This window comes from Halichoerus grypus, chromosome 4, assembly GCF_964656455.1.
Source record: "Halichoerus grypus chromosome 4, mHalGry1.hap1.1, whole genome shotgun sequence".
Lineage (NCBI taxonomy): Eukaryota > Metazoa > Chordata > Mammalia > Carnivora > Phocidae > Halichoerus > Halichoerus grypus.
This window is the reverse complement of record NC_135715.1, coordinates 170,747,971-170,762,781: the sequence shown is the minus strand read 5'-3', so window position 1 is coordinate 170,762,781 and position 14,811 is coordinate 170,747,971. Positions and strand designations below refer to the sequence as shown.

The following is a 14,811-nucleotide window of genomic DNA, read 5'->3' as shown; positions in this document are numbered from 1 at the left end:
CAATTAAAATGTTTTCCTTTCAATTATGGATAGACTGAGCTACCTTGGCACAATGGTTTTAAAATAAAGGCAACACATTTTTAAAAATTAATCTGTGGTATCTGAAAATAAATGAAATCCCTCTAGAATACTGGGCATTATTTTAAGTATATGAAACTTAAATAATTTTGGAAACTCAATAAATATTTATTGAATATCTACTATTATTCAATAAAACATACTTCAGATACAAATAGAATGGCAACAGATTCCGTTGAAAAATGCATACTATTTCTCATCTCCCTTGGCTTAATGTGAGCTTATATATACATATGGATTATGTATATATGTGTGTACGTGTGTGCATAGATATGGACTGATATGCCCATTGATTTTCACCTAACAAAAGTTTCTCTAGGTATAATTCTTTTTCAGTGTCTTGAAGCATATCTCCACATTCTATGTGGTATATATGAGCAGGACATTTACAAAAATAACCATGTTTTAAAGTAGAAATGTCAAAAAAAAAAATAGGCAGTACTAAACAATGTTTTTTCAAAAGGAGAGAGCATTTTTAGCTACAAACATTCACTTATTTTGCAGCCTCAGTATCTTTAAAAGTTAGGTATTAAGTCATATGGAAATGGAGCCAACAACTAAATAATCATTTTTGTCTATTTTATTCCATGTTTTAATATACGCTTAGTTTTAAATCAAAACAAAATTCCTCAGCCACTAACATTGTTCTGACATAACAATAAGCTTTCATACATGTCCCTGATTTCTAAACACACAGTATGGGAAATCCACCTTGTTTTTTGCATCTTTATGAGGACTTGGTTTACAACTGTTTCTTTCATTTATCAGTCAATGTACACTAAAAACAAACTGTTGTATTTGTTATCTGGATAATTCATTATAATTCAGAGATAGAAATGATCCATTACGTTCTGTCTCATTCCAAAATATTCTGGAACAATCTCCACTTTTATAATGTGAGTTATTTCTAATTGTTCTCGTGACAATAGAGTATATTGACTTTAGAAAAACTGAACTTTCCAGTTTGGTAACCATACAGAAGTTTAAAATTGAGTAATCTCAGGAGAAGCAATTATTTGTGTATTTTGCAGCTTGTGGACATTGATTAAACGTGAATGAATCTAATATTCAGATCCTCTAATTTTGTGGCACTTACTCTTGAGCCCTCGAGATGGCTTTGGCACCACCCCAAGCCTCAGTGCAAAGGGTGTTAGACGTTTATCTGTTCAGATCCTAGGTTGAGCAACAAAACTGCTTTTGTTCAAAGAATAACTAACAGATGAGTAATGAAGTCACTTACCCAAAGCCAAATTCCATTGTCAATAAGAGGAGGTTTGGACTGTGTAGTTTCATCTAACAACTATGTTGGAATTTAGATTTTCTAAGAGAAGTCAGAAAGCAACTGTTCTTTCAACTGGACTAATCTTTCTCAAGAATATACCAGCAACGTGTGAAGTATTTTCATCCCTTCAGTTTTTTCAGAAGGGGTTCTTGAACTTGTGTTATATTGTAAACTTAACCTCTGTTAAGTTGAAAATTTGACAAATTACTTTTTTCTCTGTTTATTGTCAATAGTTTTATTTTTTTCAGTAGAGCTTTTGAAAGGTGTGGGGGCTTCTCGATGATTGTTTTTGTTTTATTTTGCTTTGCTTTCTTTTAAAATAGCTTTTAAATGTTCGTTTAGCAAGAGAGTCAAATTGGAACTAGGAACGCAATTCCTTAAGACTGTTTTCCAAACTTAAAATTCCTGTGGCTCTTACCCTATTGTGTGAATATTTTTGCCTTATGACAGGATACAAATGGAGTTAGGGTACATCCTCTAACAAAGTGCAGAAATTAAGCTAACTCCATTGAATTTTGCTGCTAGGATACTAAATAAATAAATATACTTTGATATGGATATTTATATGTATATTATATATTTATATATGATTATCTAGGTATAGATTGATAAATTTATACATATATGTATATACAATGTATATGTATATAATACATATGTGTGTGTACATACATATATGTGTGTGTGTATATATATACATAACATTGCATCCTTTGCATGTTTACTTATCATGAAAATGCCTAAAGTTTAGAGAGGGGAAATTGATACTTACTTCTGTGTAGCACTCTTTTTTTTTTTAATATAGAACAATTTTTTTTAAATGGTTGAAAAACAACATATGAGATCTTTAAGCCTAAAGCAGAATTAGAAAATGTAGTTTCATTAATGTCCCATTAACATGTAAGGGCTTTGCTGTCAAACAGGAGGGCTGGAATTCTCTAGCTTGACCTTGGATAAGTCAAAACTTTCTGAGCCTTGGCTTCTTCCTCTCTAAAATGGGAACCATAAAATCCACAGTATAGAGCTGTTGTGATCATTTCTGTAGAGTACTTAGTACCTGTCTAGCTGTGTAGCCTTGGGGAAGTTACTGATCCTCTTTCTAAGCTTCAGTTTCCTCATCTTGGATTTTGTAGTACCTCTCAGTGCTTAAGGAAACATGCTGTATCAGGCATAGGTTTATAGAGCAAATGGCTTTCAGTAGTACCTCTGACAATAATCACCAAGACTATATATCTGTGTAACACTCTGGATGGATTCCTCCCAGTTCAGTAGATTTGGCACTTCTCCTAGAAATAGGAATAAATTTTAAAATAAAATAGGAAAAAAATGTCCTTCCTTTTTTCGTAGAGACTTCTATAATGCCACCCATGGAAAAGTATCAGGCTGGTTACAGACACATTTATAGTACATAATTGCACAGTTCTCAACTTTTTGTTATAGTGAATTAACCATGTCCCTGCCACAAAAGTATTTCTTCTCAGTCGTTTTTCTTTTTCAAAAATGTTAGTGGATTTCTTTACCTAATTTTAAATACCTTTTCTACTGCTGTTCTCATCACTTTTTCTCTTTCCCCAGCAAATGTTCTTTCTAATAAATTTTGGTTTTCACATGATTCTGCTACTTTGGGTGTTACGTCTCTACAAGGTACCTTTCTTGTGAACTCCAGCATCCTGGACGGCATGTTGTCTTCTATCGAGGGGATACTTAACCAGCTACCAGTCTTGGTCTCTGATAAACAAACTGGAGGCTTACACTGCTTTTTATTTTATGTGTGCCCTTTCTGCCTGTTTCCTTTTAGTCCACATCCTATTATTATTATTATCATCATCATTATTTCTCAATTTTGAACTTTTTCTAAAAATCCCAGAGTCCATCAAAGGATCATTTCTAAGCATAAAGAGAACTCTAGTAGTTGATTTACACAGCACCCCCTCATCAGAAGGTGTTTAGAACTCGGAATTTTAGCCTATGCAATGAAAATGAGAAAATAATCTTGTCTTCAACCCATAAACTTTCCAAGGGCAGCACAACAGAATTGGTCACTAATAAAATGTATGTTGAGGGTCATAAATGGTGGATCAATGTATGAGTAAGAACCTATGCCTTTTCATTTTTTCCTATAACCACGGCACGGTTAATCTAATAGTTTTTCACTGTTATTTGAACCCTCAGGTAATGACTGCAGCTAAAGACAGGATATGAGGTCATACAGTTATCTGATTTATTGTTACAAGTTCTACACGTTTATACTTTCAGATTTTTCAATACGATGGCAAAAAATCTAGACTTGGAGGAAGCTGTTATACAAAATTTCTCTAACATTCATTAGATTTTTCTAAGGACTCTGATGGATACTTTTGGTGTGGTCTCTTTTAAGTTCATTGAAATTCGAAGTAATTAATGGAAATAAAGCCCTGTATTTGTGCATGCATTCTGAGTAATTAACTGAAGTGAAACACATGTATTGCTAATCTTGCATGCTGTGATTAAGATGGAAATAAAGACATCCATCAAACTAGATTACTTCTTCATCAAGGAGGCGCAGAAATATCTCCACAGCTGTTTGGCTCATTTTAATTGTATCAGAGCCCTCTTATATCACAGGTTTAAGTGAGACACTATCCCCCCCATTAAAAAAAAGAGAATATTAGGATATGAAAGTATACTAATCAGCATGTGAAAGGAATTTCAGTGCATCAAGATCTCCTCACTAGTAACATTAAATTAATTAAAGAAACAAAAGCATTTGTGTGTTTATTGATTTATTTTCACTCTTAGTTGCATAAACACAGAGCTGGGAGGACCCTTAAATTTACCATCAAATGTGTTCAAATGATCCCGTATGACCTCTCTAGTCCCTTTTAAAAGTGAGAATTGTGCGACCATCCCTATTTGAAAAAGAAATCTAATTCATGACCAAAAAAAAATGACACTATATTTTTCTTAAGCTAATATTCCTGCCTCCAATAGGAATATAGTTCCTAAAAGCACCTGCTTATTCCAAAAAGAAAAGACCCACTTACTCTAACCAATTTCTTGGTTAGTTACTCAGAATTACCCCTTGTAAGGTGTTTGCCTCACTCAATAGGACTGTAGAAGAGCAGAAGAAGGCCAGAAGTTGTCTCAGAATAATGAATGATTTGACACAAAGTGATTCCTTGAAAGCCAAAGTTACCATTTCAGGAAATCCATTGTCTTGTGGTTCAGTGAGCCATGAGGGAGGTGAGCTGAACAGAATGAGAATAAATCAAGATTGGACATTTCATGGATATAGAGTCTTCTCTTTAGGTATCCCAAAATGCTGCAAGAAGCCCTGTTTTTGATAGCACTCATTGTGTGATAAAAATCTACTTATTTTCATCTTAAAGACTAAGTGAAAAACTTCAGTGATTTGGGACAGAAATATATACCCACATACATAATAACTTGAACCAGCAAGAAGCCTTCCTATCTAATTACTTATAATTACTTTAGCAATTAGCTGTGCAAGAAAAAAATTTGATTTTAATAAACACTTGTTTTTTTCCTCATTCTGTTGTATATGTAAGGATTTATATGATTTCTATCCATTTTGATTGGTCTTCAAGTTAAGCACAAAACAAACATGACTTTAGACTGACTTCAGGAATGTGTGGGTTGGAGAGGTTCACCCGCAAATGCATAGAGACATACCCATGCAGATCCCTAATGACAAAATGGCTGAACCCCACACTTTGCTTAAATTGGACAGGCAAGTATTAATACCACTAAAAAAAAAGAAATTAAATAATGTATTAAATACTGATACTGAAAACGACATGCATTTATCGCAAGGAATCCAAGTATTAAGAAGAATTTCTATGTTTTAAAACTTTAATTATAATTGCCAAATCAAATGGCAGCATCATCAATAAATTGAAAAATATATGTCAAGGTTGAGAAAAACAAAAATAGGAAATAGAAATATAACAAAAATATTTCTATAAAAATGCATTTATTGACATAGAAAGAACTATATATTTTGCTAAATTTTTAAAGACCTATCAAAGAGTCTCTTATTCTATTTATGTCATGTAATATAGAATAAGTAATATAATATTACATGTAATAGTAATGGATATTAATGTAAATAAATTATCTATCGGCCTATAAGCCACATATTCTAGAAGTATAATTCAACAAAATTTGAACAATAGTTGTATAAAATGGTAAAAATATATTTGTGACTTTTAATCATCTGTGTCCTTTAATTTTTCTACAGTAAATATGTATTACTTGTGTCAAAAAATATTTTTAATTCAGGGCACCTGGCTGGCTCAGTTGGTAGAGCCTGTGACTCTTGATCTCAGGGTTGTAAGTTCGAGCCCCACGCTGGGTGTAGAGATTACTTAAAATCAAAATAAATCTTTAAAAATATATATTTTTAAATTCAATTCAAGATACTTTGGGTTCATTCTGGCAGTCGGTTTAACCATATGTGATTCAAACTCCCCTGCCTTTCCAGTGAAATATTTCCCAATGAAATATCCATGGAAACACAACAAACAATGTAATTTCTCAACAACACAGAAAATTAAGAAGCTCTGTCAGCTAACTGAACATCTCTTGAAGGAATTCCTCCTAGTACAGGGTGAGTTAAATAAACTGAGAAATGATGAGGAGCAGCCAGCTCATTTGGAGACCTCTTTCTCCCCATGTGCTATTCCCTGTTGCCAAGGAGTTGGGATATAAAAGTTAGGAGAGCTCTCTCTCTTTCAACCACAGAGATGCAAGGCCTCAGACCAGAAAAACCTAAATACTATCTTATACATGAATTGCCTGCTAAGATCGTCAGAGTTGTCTCCTATTCTCACATCAGATCTTGCATCTTTTACAACTATTTGAAGGCCGAGCTTCCAGGAATCCAACAGGGCCAGAGACAACAGAGGAAGAGCAGTGGTAAAAGGGGAAGAAACAGAAAGAGTACTTGGAGCATAAGAATCAGGAACATCAAGAATGACTGAAAGAAGGTCAGTCAGAGCACTGTGCTTCCTCCTCGGGGATAGAGGCCTCTGTCTCCCCTTGGGAAGGGAAAGGAGTACAGAAGTTTCCTCTCTTGCTCAGAAGTCTTCCTTATTCTTTTTCTTTTTTTTAAAGATTTTATTTATTTGACAGAGAGAAAGACAGCGAGAGAGGGAACACAAGCAGGGGGAGAGAGGGAACACAAGCAGGGGGAGCAGGAGAGGGAGAAGCAGGCTCCCCACTGAGCAGGGAGCCCAATGCGGGACTCGATCCCAGGACCCTGGGATCATGACCCGAGCCGAAGGCAGACACTTAACGACTGCACCACCCAGGTGCCCCTAGCCTTCCTTATTCTTAAAGCAAAGCCATGGGATAGAAATAATTGTATCTGTTTCAGTGGAGACCAACAAAGCTCAGAAAGATAAATACTTGGTCTAAAATCACACAAAAGTGATAATGAAATTCTAAATCCTCATAATCAACCTTAGCACTCCAAATGATGTAGTACTTTTAATTGCAAATGCCAGAGATCAAATTAATCAAATATCAGCATCAATAACCAATACATTGAAAAAATATATGTTTTTTTAATTTTTTTTAAAGATTTTATTTATTTATTTGAGAGAGAGAGCGAGCATGAGCTGGGGAGGGGGGAGGTGGCAGGCAGATGGAGAGGGAGAAGCAGGGAGCCCAACTCAGGGCCTGATTCCAGGACCCCGAGATCATGACCTGAGCCAAAGGCAGATGCTTAACCACTAAGCCACTCAGGTGCGCCCCAAAATATCAAAAATATTTTTTGATAGTTTTGTTTTCAAACTAATCATTTCTTTACTTAACTAGTGATTCTAGTGTCCCTTGAGGCAGTGAAAGTGATAAAATTGTCACTACTATAAATTTTTCTATTCTCAATATTTTAAGGTTTATGATTTATTATTATGATTTAGTAACAGGACAAGAAATATTTAAACAAATAAATAAAGCCAATAGCCTGAGGGGAAGTACCTCATCACCACAACCTACAATTGTTTATTAGCCATATGCTGAAGGGATTTGTCTCTATCATTAGGTTCTTAACTCCTCGAGAGGAGGAATGATATCTGTAATGACACAGACTTCTCAATACCATGTTTTGCATACAATGCAAACTTTAAAATATTTTTGATAGGAGATTAATTAGTCCTAGCTGGCTTAGGGGTAATAGCTGTGAGATCCTTTTTAATTAATATGACTTTTGAGTTCGTTCTAAAATTCCTACTATAAATGTTAATTCTACCTAAACTCCATTTGGTAGAAAAGTCAATGCTCTCCACGAAGGACAACATTTCAATTTGTACTGAATAGGAATTTAAGTGCTGCTAAGTTCACTGCCAACAAAGGACAAGCATAGATAAGGAATGTAGATTTACATCACTTCTCACTAACTACTGGAGAGCGTTTTTATTTTAAACGGGATAATCGTTTGCTGATGATCTAATATGCAAACTTCACAGTATACAATTTATGCACCTATGTCATTATTAAGTAGAGTGTCCCGTATCTTCTACAGGTTACTAAATATGCCTCCTCATATAGACTTCAGCAATCTGTAAAGATTCTTTTCATAAGACAGGTAGAAAGCCAACTCCATAGTCTAGGTTTTGTATCAAATAGCGTTTGATTTGATACTTAGTATTAATTGTTTTGAAGTGTGCGAATGTTATGTTATTTAGTGTGCCTAAACCACAAAGGGCTCCTGGCAAGACCTCATACCATTAACAATGAGATTAGCAGAGGAAAATGCAAAAACACTCATGGGGATTGTTTGTACTTTTTTTTTTTAGTCGAGTGTGTTTTTGCTCTGTGGGATAGAAGACAGTTTAAAACAGCACTGCATGAAAAAAGCAGCAACTGACCGCAGGTTGCTAGTGTGCTTCAATGAAGCAGAGGTTTCTACCGCTCCTCTCAGCAAAGGGGAGGTTTCTAACGGTCCCCTGCTGACTTCAAATGTGCTCACAGCATGCACGCAGCAGCCACAGTGGAAACTTACCGGTGTGATAATAATCACTTAGAGTGAGGCTGTGGTGCAGACCCTTTTCCCCCAACCAGAAATCCCCTGAGTAAAAGCTTTATCCCCTGGGGAGACACAGAGATGCAAAGACATAAAAACAGGTGTACATTTCCCTGACACTTAGAAAAACTGGGTACGAACAACTTTTCACTCTTGATGTCCTCGGAGTCAAAAAATTAGCGCAAGCACAGCCTTACCTGAGCTTTAGGCATCTAACTCGGAAGTGCCTTAAAACATTAGTTGAGAACACCTTTTATATGTAAAAAGGGATAATCTTTGTTAAAAGAAAAATAAACTTCTGGTAGAGATATAGACTGAGTGTGTGTGTGTGTGTGTGTGTGTGTGTGTGTGTGTGTGTACATGCACCCCGGCATCCATATGTGTAAATAAAATACTGGCATAATACGTACCAATATATTAATAGTTATTGTCTCTAGAGCTTGGGGTGCAGGGTAGAGTAGGAACCACTCCTTTTACTTTTTCAATTTCTGCACTCCTTGCATTTGTTACAATCACCATACAATAGCATGGTAATTATTTTTAAAGCCTTTTTTCACAGTTACTTTGAACAATCTCCTCTCATAAAGGTAAACTCTGTTCTCTCAGAAAACTGCCCTAGATTTTATGTAAAACATTTGCAGTTTGAAACAATTTTGTTTACCTCTGCTATAAGAGCATTTTGAAAATTTCAAAGTTCAATTAATTTTCAGTGCAGTTCATTGTTGCCAGAAACAAAAGCAAAGTTTCATGTGGTATCTGTGAATAAAAAGATTAGTAAGTTTGGGGCGCATGAGTGGCTCAGTCGTTAAGCGTCTGCATTCGGCTCAGGTCATGATCCCAGAGTCCTGGGATCGAGCCCCACATTGGGTTCCCTGCTCAGTGGGAAGCTTGCTTCTCCCTCTCCCACTCCCCCTGCTTGTGTTCCCTCTCTCGCTGTGTCTCTCTCTGTCAAATAAATAAATAAAATCATAAAAAAAAGATAAGTAAAAAAATAAAACTGCCTCAACTTTTTATAAAAGGTGGTGTTTAAGTAACTATACGTAATAAAATGTGCTTCAAGGATCAGCATCCTTTGGATCATTAAATTCATGATAGTGATTTTTAATTACATTCAACTTTTGTATGTCACTTTCCAGATTACAAAATGCTTTGCTCATTCATAACCACATTTTCTGCAACAACAGTCCTCTGAATTGGATGTTAAATTAATTTTAAGGAGTACTATAATAAAAGAAAATTGAAAAATATCAAAGTCCAAGAAAACACTACATAGCATAAAAATACTTTTGCTACCTTACAGTGAGCTACCACTGAATGCTGTCAAACTCTAAGAGGGATTCCTAAATGCTAGTGATTCAAGGATATCAGTGATTCACCCCTTTTGGCAAATTTCATGAAGAATAAATGTAAGACAAAAGCACACAAAAGAAGCTCTAGTTACACACAGGTGAACTTGGTGCTAGGGCCCACATAAATCAAGATGGCCTATTCTTTCTCTCCCACATCCTTATTTTTCACTCTATCTAAACATACGTAAAATTGGAAAACAACATTTCTGGGAAATCATTAGCATATTCTCTCTACAGATGTAGCTGCCAATGCTAGGGAAAAGCTAACCTTACTCTTACTCTTATATTAAAAAGGTCTGTGAAAGCCATCTGATAGCTTAATTAAGGACACGCTTTAGAATCACCTATGGATCATCTTGAATTTACAGATCCCAAGGCAGGCCAAACTGAATCAGAATTTCTGGGGGTGAAGTCCTAGTGCACATAGACATATTAAATATATGTCCATATTTAAATCTCCACAGGGGATTATCATGCCCTGATTATAAAATATTTGTAGAGAAATCTAGGATAATAAAAAGAAAAGTACCTGGTGGAAAAAAAAAATTTTTTTTTAAAGTATATACTTCATTTTCCCAACTCCAAAATTGAGACTTAAGATTATTTACCTGAAATTAACAAACTGAATGCAACGATACACTGAATTGTGCCCTTAGATATCCAAATCCTCTTTGAGCTAACATCAGGTCACCATGGTAAAGTAGGTATTTGCTAAGTTTCTCTTGCCAGTGTGCAGCCATTTTCAATTTTGTAAAAGGAAACTCAGAAACTTTTCATGTGAGAACTTAAAAATTCTTCAAAAAAGTAAATTCCAATGAAGAAAACACAGTTTCCTGTTAACATATAGAGAGAAGCCCTTTTCTGTCACCAAAGCACTTTTCAAACTGAAGCCTATATGACTTAATAGCATAAGCCTTGTATATGCATATTGCTCCCTTTAAGGGAACTCACGGGTGTGAGGATGCTCAATCATCACTCCAGAATTCCTGGGAAGGGGAGGAGAAAGAGTTAATTCTCTATATATGTTTAAGAAATTGAGGCATACACATTAATAAGTTAAGGGGAGTCTGCAGCTAGGCCAGGAATAGAATCCAGGTTACATATTTTTAGACTCCTGCCTCTCTGATTTTCACACACAATATGATACTTACCCATATGCTTTAAAAGGACACAGCTTTCAGCAAGGAGAGTAGCAGAAAAGAGAGACTTTGTGTGACCCTAGAAGGGAGTAGAAATCTTCATGGCACAAGCATGTGTGTGTCCGAGTGTTCCCTTCAAACCACTGTGCGTTCCTTCACATCTCCTTTCTCCACCCCCCCCAAGCCACCTTCCCTCTAAGGAAACATGGAACCCTCGAGGAGGACAATAACCACAGCTACTTATTATATTCCAAGCACACGATTAGGCACTTAACACAAATTAATTTTTTAGATAGTCACAATGATCCCGCAAGAGAGGCGTTGTTCCCAGTTGATAGGTAAAAAAACAAAACAAAAACAAAAACCTGAGGTTTCATGACTTACCAAATGAAAACCCGAGGTTTTTTTGGACATATTCCTGAAGGTAATGAAAAGTTAATACTTCAGCTGTTTCTGTTTAAATATGGATTGACTTCGAATTCTTCCAGGTGATCGATCGGATCAAGAGAGGAAAGATATCTCAGTGGAGACCGGTGGTAACTCATGCTCTCACTCCTAAAACGTATCTTGGAGAAGAAAATGTTAAGGGATTCATCGAAGCAACACGGTGTAGAATAAAAGTAGGAAGTCCAGGATTAGACCACCAGGTTTAAATACTAGCTCTGCAATTTGTTACCTTTTTGACCTTGGGCAAATTACTTAAATCTTGGTTATCATTTCCTCCTCTTTAAAAAGAAATTACTCCTATCTCACAGGGTAGTTGTGAGGATGAAAAGAGACAAGGATGCAGGTTAATGTTTAGTTCTCTGCAGGGCACATAGACAGTGCGCAGTAAATATGAGCCATTGCTATTTCAGAAAGCCTAACAGCTGTTAGAGACCTGGGTGAGGACCCCACACTCCGAGGGCTGCTTATCTTCTCTGTTATCAATAACGGCAGGCAGCCAATCACAGAATAGCCTCTGGCTGATCATCTTTCCTCAAATAGTATATTAGATATAAGATATATTTTAATGATATCAGAAATATTTTCTGTACATTTTATTTCAGCCTGCATTGGTTTGGAGTTGTTAAAATACCCAATACATCCTGAGCATTTATTGTTCTCCAGGCTCTAAGTGTATTTAATTCTCAGAATGAGGCTATGAGGAAAGATGCTGTCACTACAGATAATGTCACCATTTAATAAATAACATAAGAAGAGGTGAAGGCAGGACCCAGATCCAGACACTCTGGCAGTAGAGCACACACTCTGAAGCATCCTCCCCCAGTGCTTCTCACTCGGCTGTGCATTTGATCATTTCATTCATCCACCCTGCTTCACGGACAGCATCCATAAACTTGTTTTATTACTCTCAATTCCCAGCATTTTAAAGCCTTGACTTCTTTTGTCATATGGATAGGCATCATCTAGACTGAGTCATGGAAGAGGATAAAGGAAGATCTTGATTTCTTATTATCTGACAAGACCTTTGCTTTGGGATTATAGCATTCCAGAGTTCCACACCTGATCACACCATTTGCTGTGAGGAGTGCCTTATGTCAAGTCAGCATATTACCAATGTCCTTTGAGTCTTAAAAATTGAAAAACAGTGACTGTAAAATTTGATACTGCTCATTAAACTAAATGTGAAATTAAAATCTTGCATAAATAAAATTTAGTGTTACCTTTTTTTTTAACATGAAGGGTAATATATTAAGAAGAGTGTATTTTAATACAGTGAAAGAATTTCAACATTAAAAATCGGTTCCTGGTTGTGCTAAGCATCCTACGCTTCCATAGTACAGATTCTTCATGAGAGAATTTTTCATATCTGCAAATTAATCCAAGTTTCTAGCCACTTATATTATGTAAAACAAGATTTGTTCAAGGCTTCCAATGTCATCTGCAATTAGTTGATCACAGAGAGTGAGACTGTGAATAAGGATTGTAATTAAGTGCTCTTTCTCATAACGTTCATGCACACACACACAGAAAGAGAGCGAGAGAAGCTTTCTTTCGGTATATTTTTTATGTGACCGCAAGAGCTTAGTCTCATTTTTTCCCCCAGGCTTAGAGGTGTTTCTCAGTCCTGGGACGGCCAGGAGGAGCCTAAGGTGGCCTAAATTGTCTCATTTTCAACCTACCATATGTCCCGAGGGAGTGAGGCACGGGCTAAGACGTTGTTCACTGTTCTAGTTCAATGTGTAAGTGTAATAATCACCTCAACACACGAACATACCCTTTCAATGAGCAACCTATATGATTTGTAATTATTTTTCCCTATGTTGCATTTGTTCTGATTACGTTTATTGAATTCCAATTCAAAAAAATAAGGCTTTGTGTATCTTTTTAAATTTCATTTTTCAAGTAATTCATTCTTACTATTTTATAAAGGTTGCTGTTTGAGAGGCACTGCTCCAAGCTATGTATACCTTGATTAATAGGAAGTTGAGCCTCTCTTCTCCTTCCCCTGATGGAATCTCCCCATGCTTATTCCTATTTAAAGGTTCAATCTTGATTTTATTCTCTCAACACTCTAGCCAGAGCTCATACCTGCCCCCTTGGGGTTGGAGGAATCATGGTCACTTCTTGATGGGTAACCACACGAGTACACGAGGCCATGATACTGGTAGGGTCACCAGACAGAAAGCCCGGGTGCTGTACATGAAATCTGGCTTGCAGAAGTCCTACTTCCATTGGCTTTCCTATGGCTAATGCTAGAGCATCTTCTCCCTGCCTGATGAAACCTCACCAGGGCTGTCAGGGTAAGTGTGATTTCTGCCCTCTATAGTTTTCTGAAAACTTCACTGCTAACACCCTTTGCCCATTGTTACCCTCGGCCTAGGTCATCAGTGTTCATGCTTGTTGGATTGCCTTACATAACCTTCCCCCATGTTAATAAGGACAGTATATGTTTACCATTCCTGGTGGATTCCATTGCCTCATAGATTCAGAATCATCATTCACTCACCTGACCTGGTATTGGGGTCAGTCTAGCACCCCCATTTGTTCCTATCCTTAATTTAGGGAGCAATTGCCTTTATACACTATAAGCCTGAGGTCAAGGCTACCTCAACTCACCCTAACAAATTTCAATAACTTTGAATTTCAACCGGAAGGGGTGTGGGTCTTGAATCTTTTTCTACCAAATAACAATTGGGCTTGATCACCTTCTTTACCAGCAGGCTTAAAGTTTTGCTCATTAGTAGTCTCTGCCAAAGGATATACATCACATATATTAATTCTGCGTCCCTGGAAATCCCCTTACATAATTTAAAATTTTTGTTAACCTTAACATTTTTCAGACATCATAGTTCATTTTAGACTTTAGCACCTCTGACATTATCCTGACAGGTCAGCATCACCGTAATATTTAAGTATGTGGCCTTTCTTCTTGTGTTTCACCAATTTAAAATCTGATCCTGTCAGTAATTTCCTGGGAAGTTACACTGGTTTCTTTCAACACAACACTTTGTTCTTTTTTTTTTTTTTCAGCCAGTATGCAAAATGCATAGTTCGCTAGCACCAATTTTCCTAATAACTTTCTTTACATTTTACTGGATGAAACTATCAGTGAGATAAGACAAGAATTTATCAAATGCTCTGCTTTTTAGAAATGAGATTTTCAATTGAATGTGTACTTGAAGTCTAGTTTGTCATTCCCACCAGGTGAATTTAATTTATTCACTTTCTTTAGTCAAGTGTCTGTAGTACACTCCTACAGTGATAATAATAGCTAATATTTATTGAGCGCCACCTTTATGCCAGGAAATTTATGTTTAATCTCATGTAATTCTCACAGCAACCATAATCCACATTGTATAGACAAGGAATTTGAAGCACTGAGAGATTAAGTAAATTGTCCGAGGTCCCCAACTATAAGTGCCATATTCAGGGTAGGATCTCAGACAATCCAGCTCCCAAGTTCAGCCTTGTAACCACTATGATATGGCA

General features: G+C 36.3%; 1 long non-coding RNA gene across 1 annotated transcript in view; it reads right to left on the bottom strand.

Annotated features, from left to right (window-relative positions):
* Positions 1 to 11,289: 11,289 nt before the first annotated feature.
* Positions 11,290 to 14,811, bottom strand: part of LOC144381653 (uncharacterized) — a 50,474-nt gene continuing 46,952 nt past the window's right edge. The window contains exon 3 of the long non-coding RNA XR_013447362.1: positions 11,290 to 11,441. This is a non-coding gene — a long non-coding RNA (uncharacterized LOC144381653). The remainder of the gene's footprint in view (positions 11,442 to 14,811) is intronic.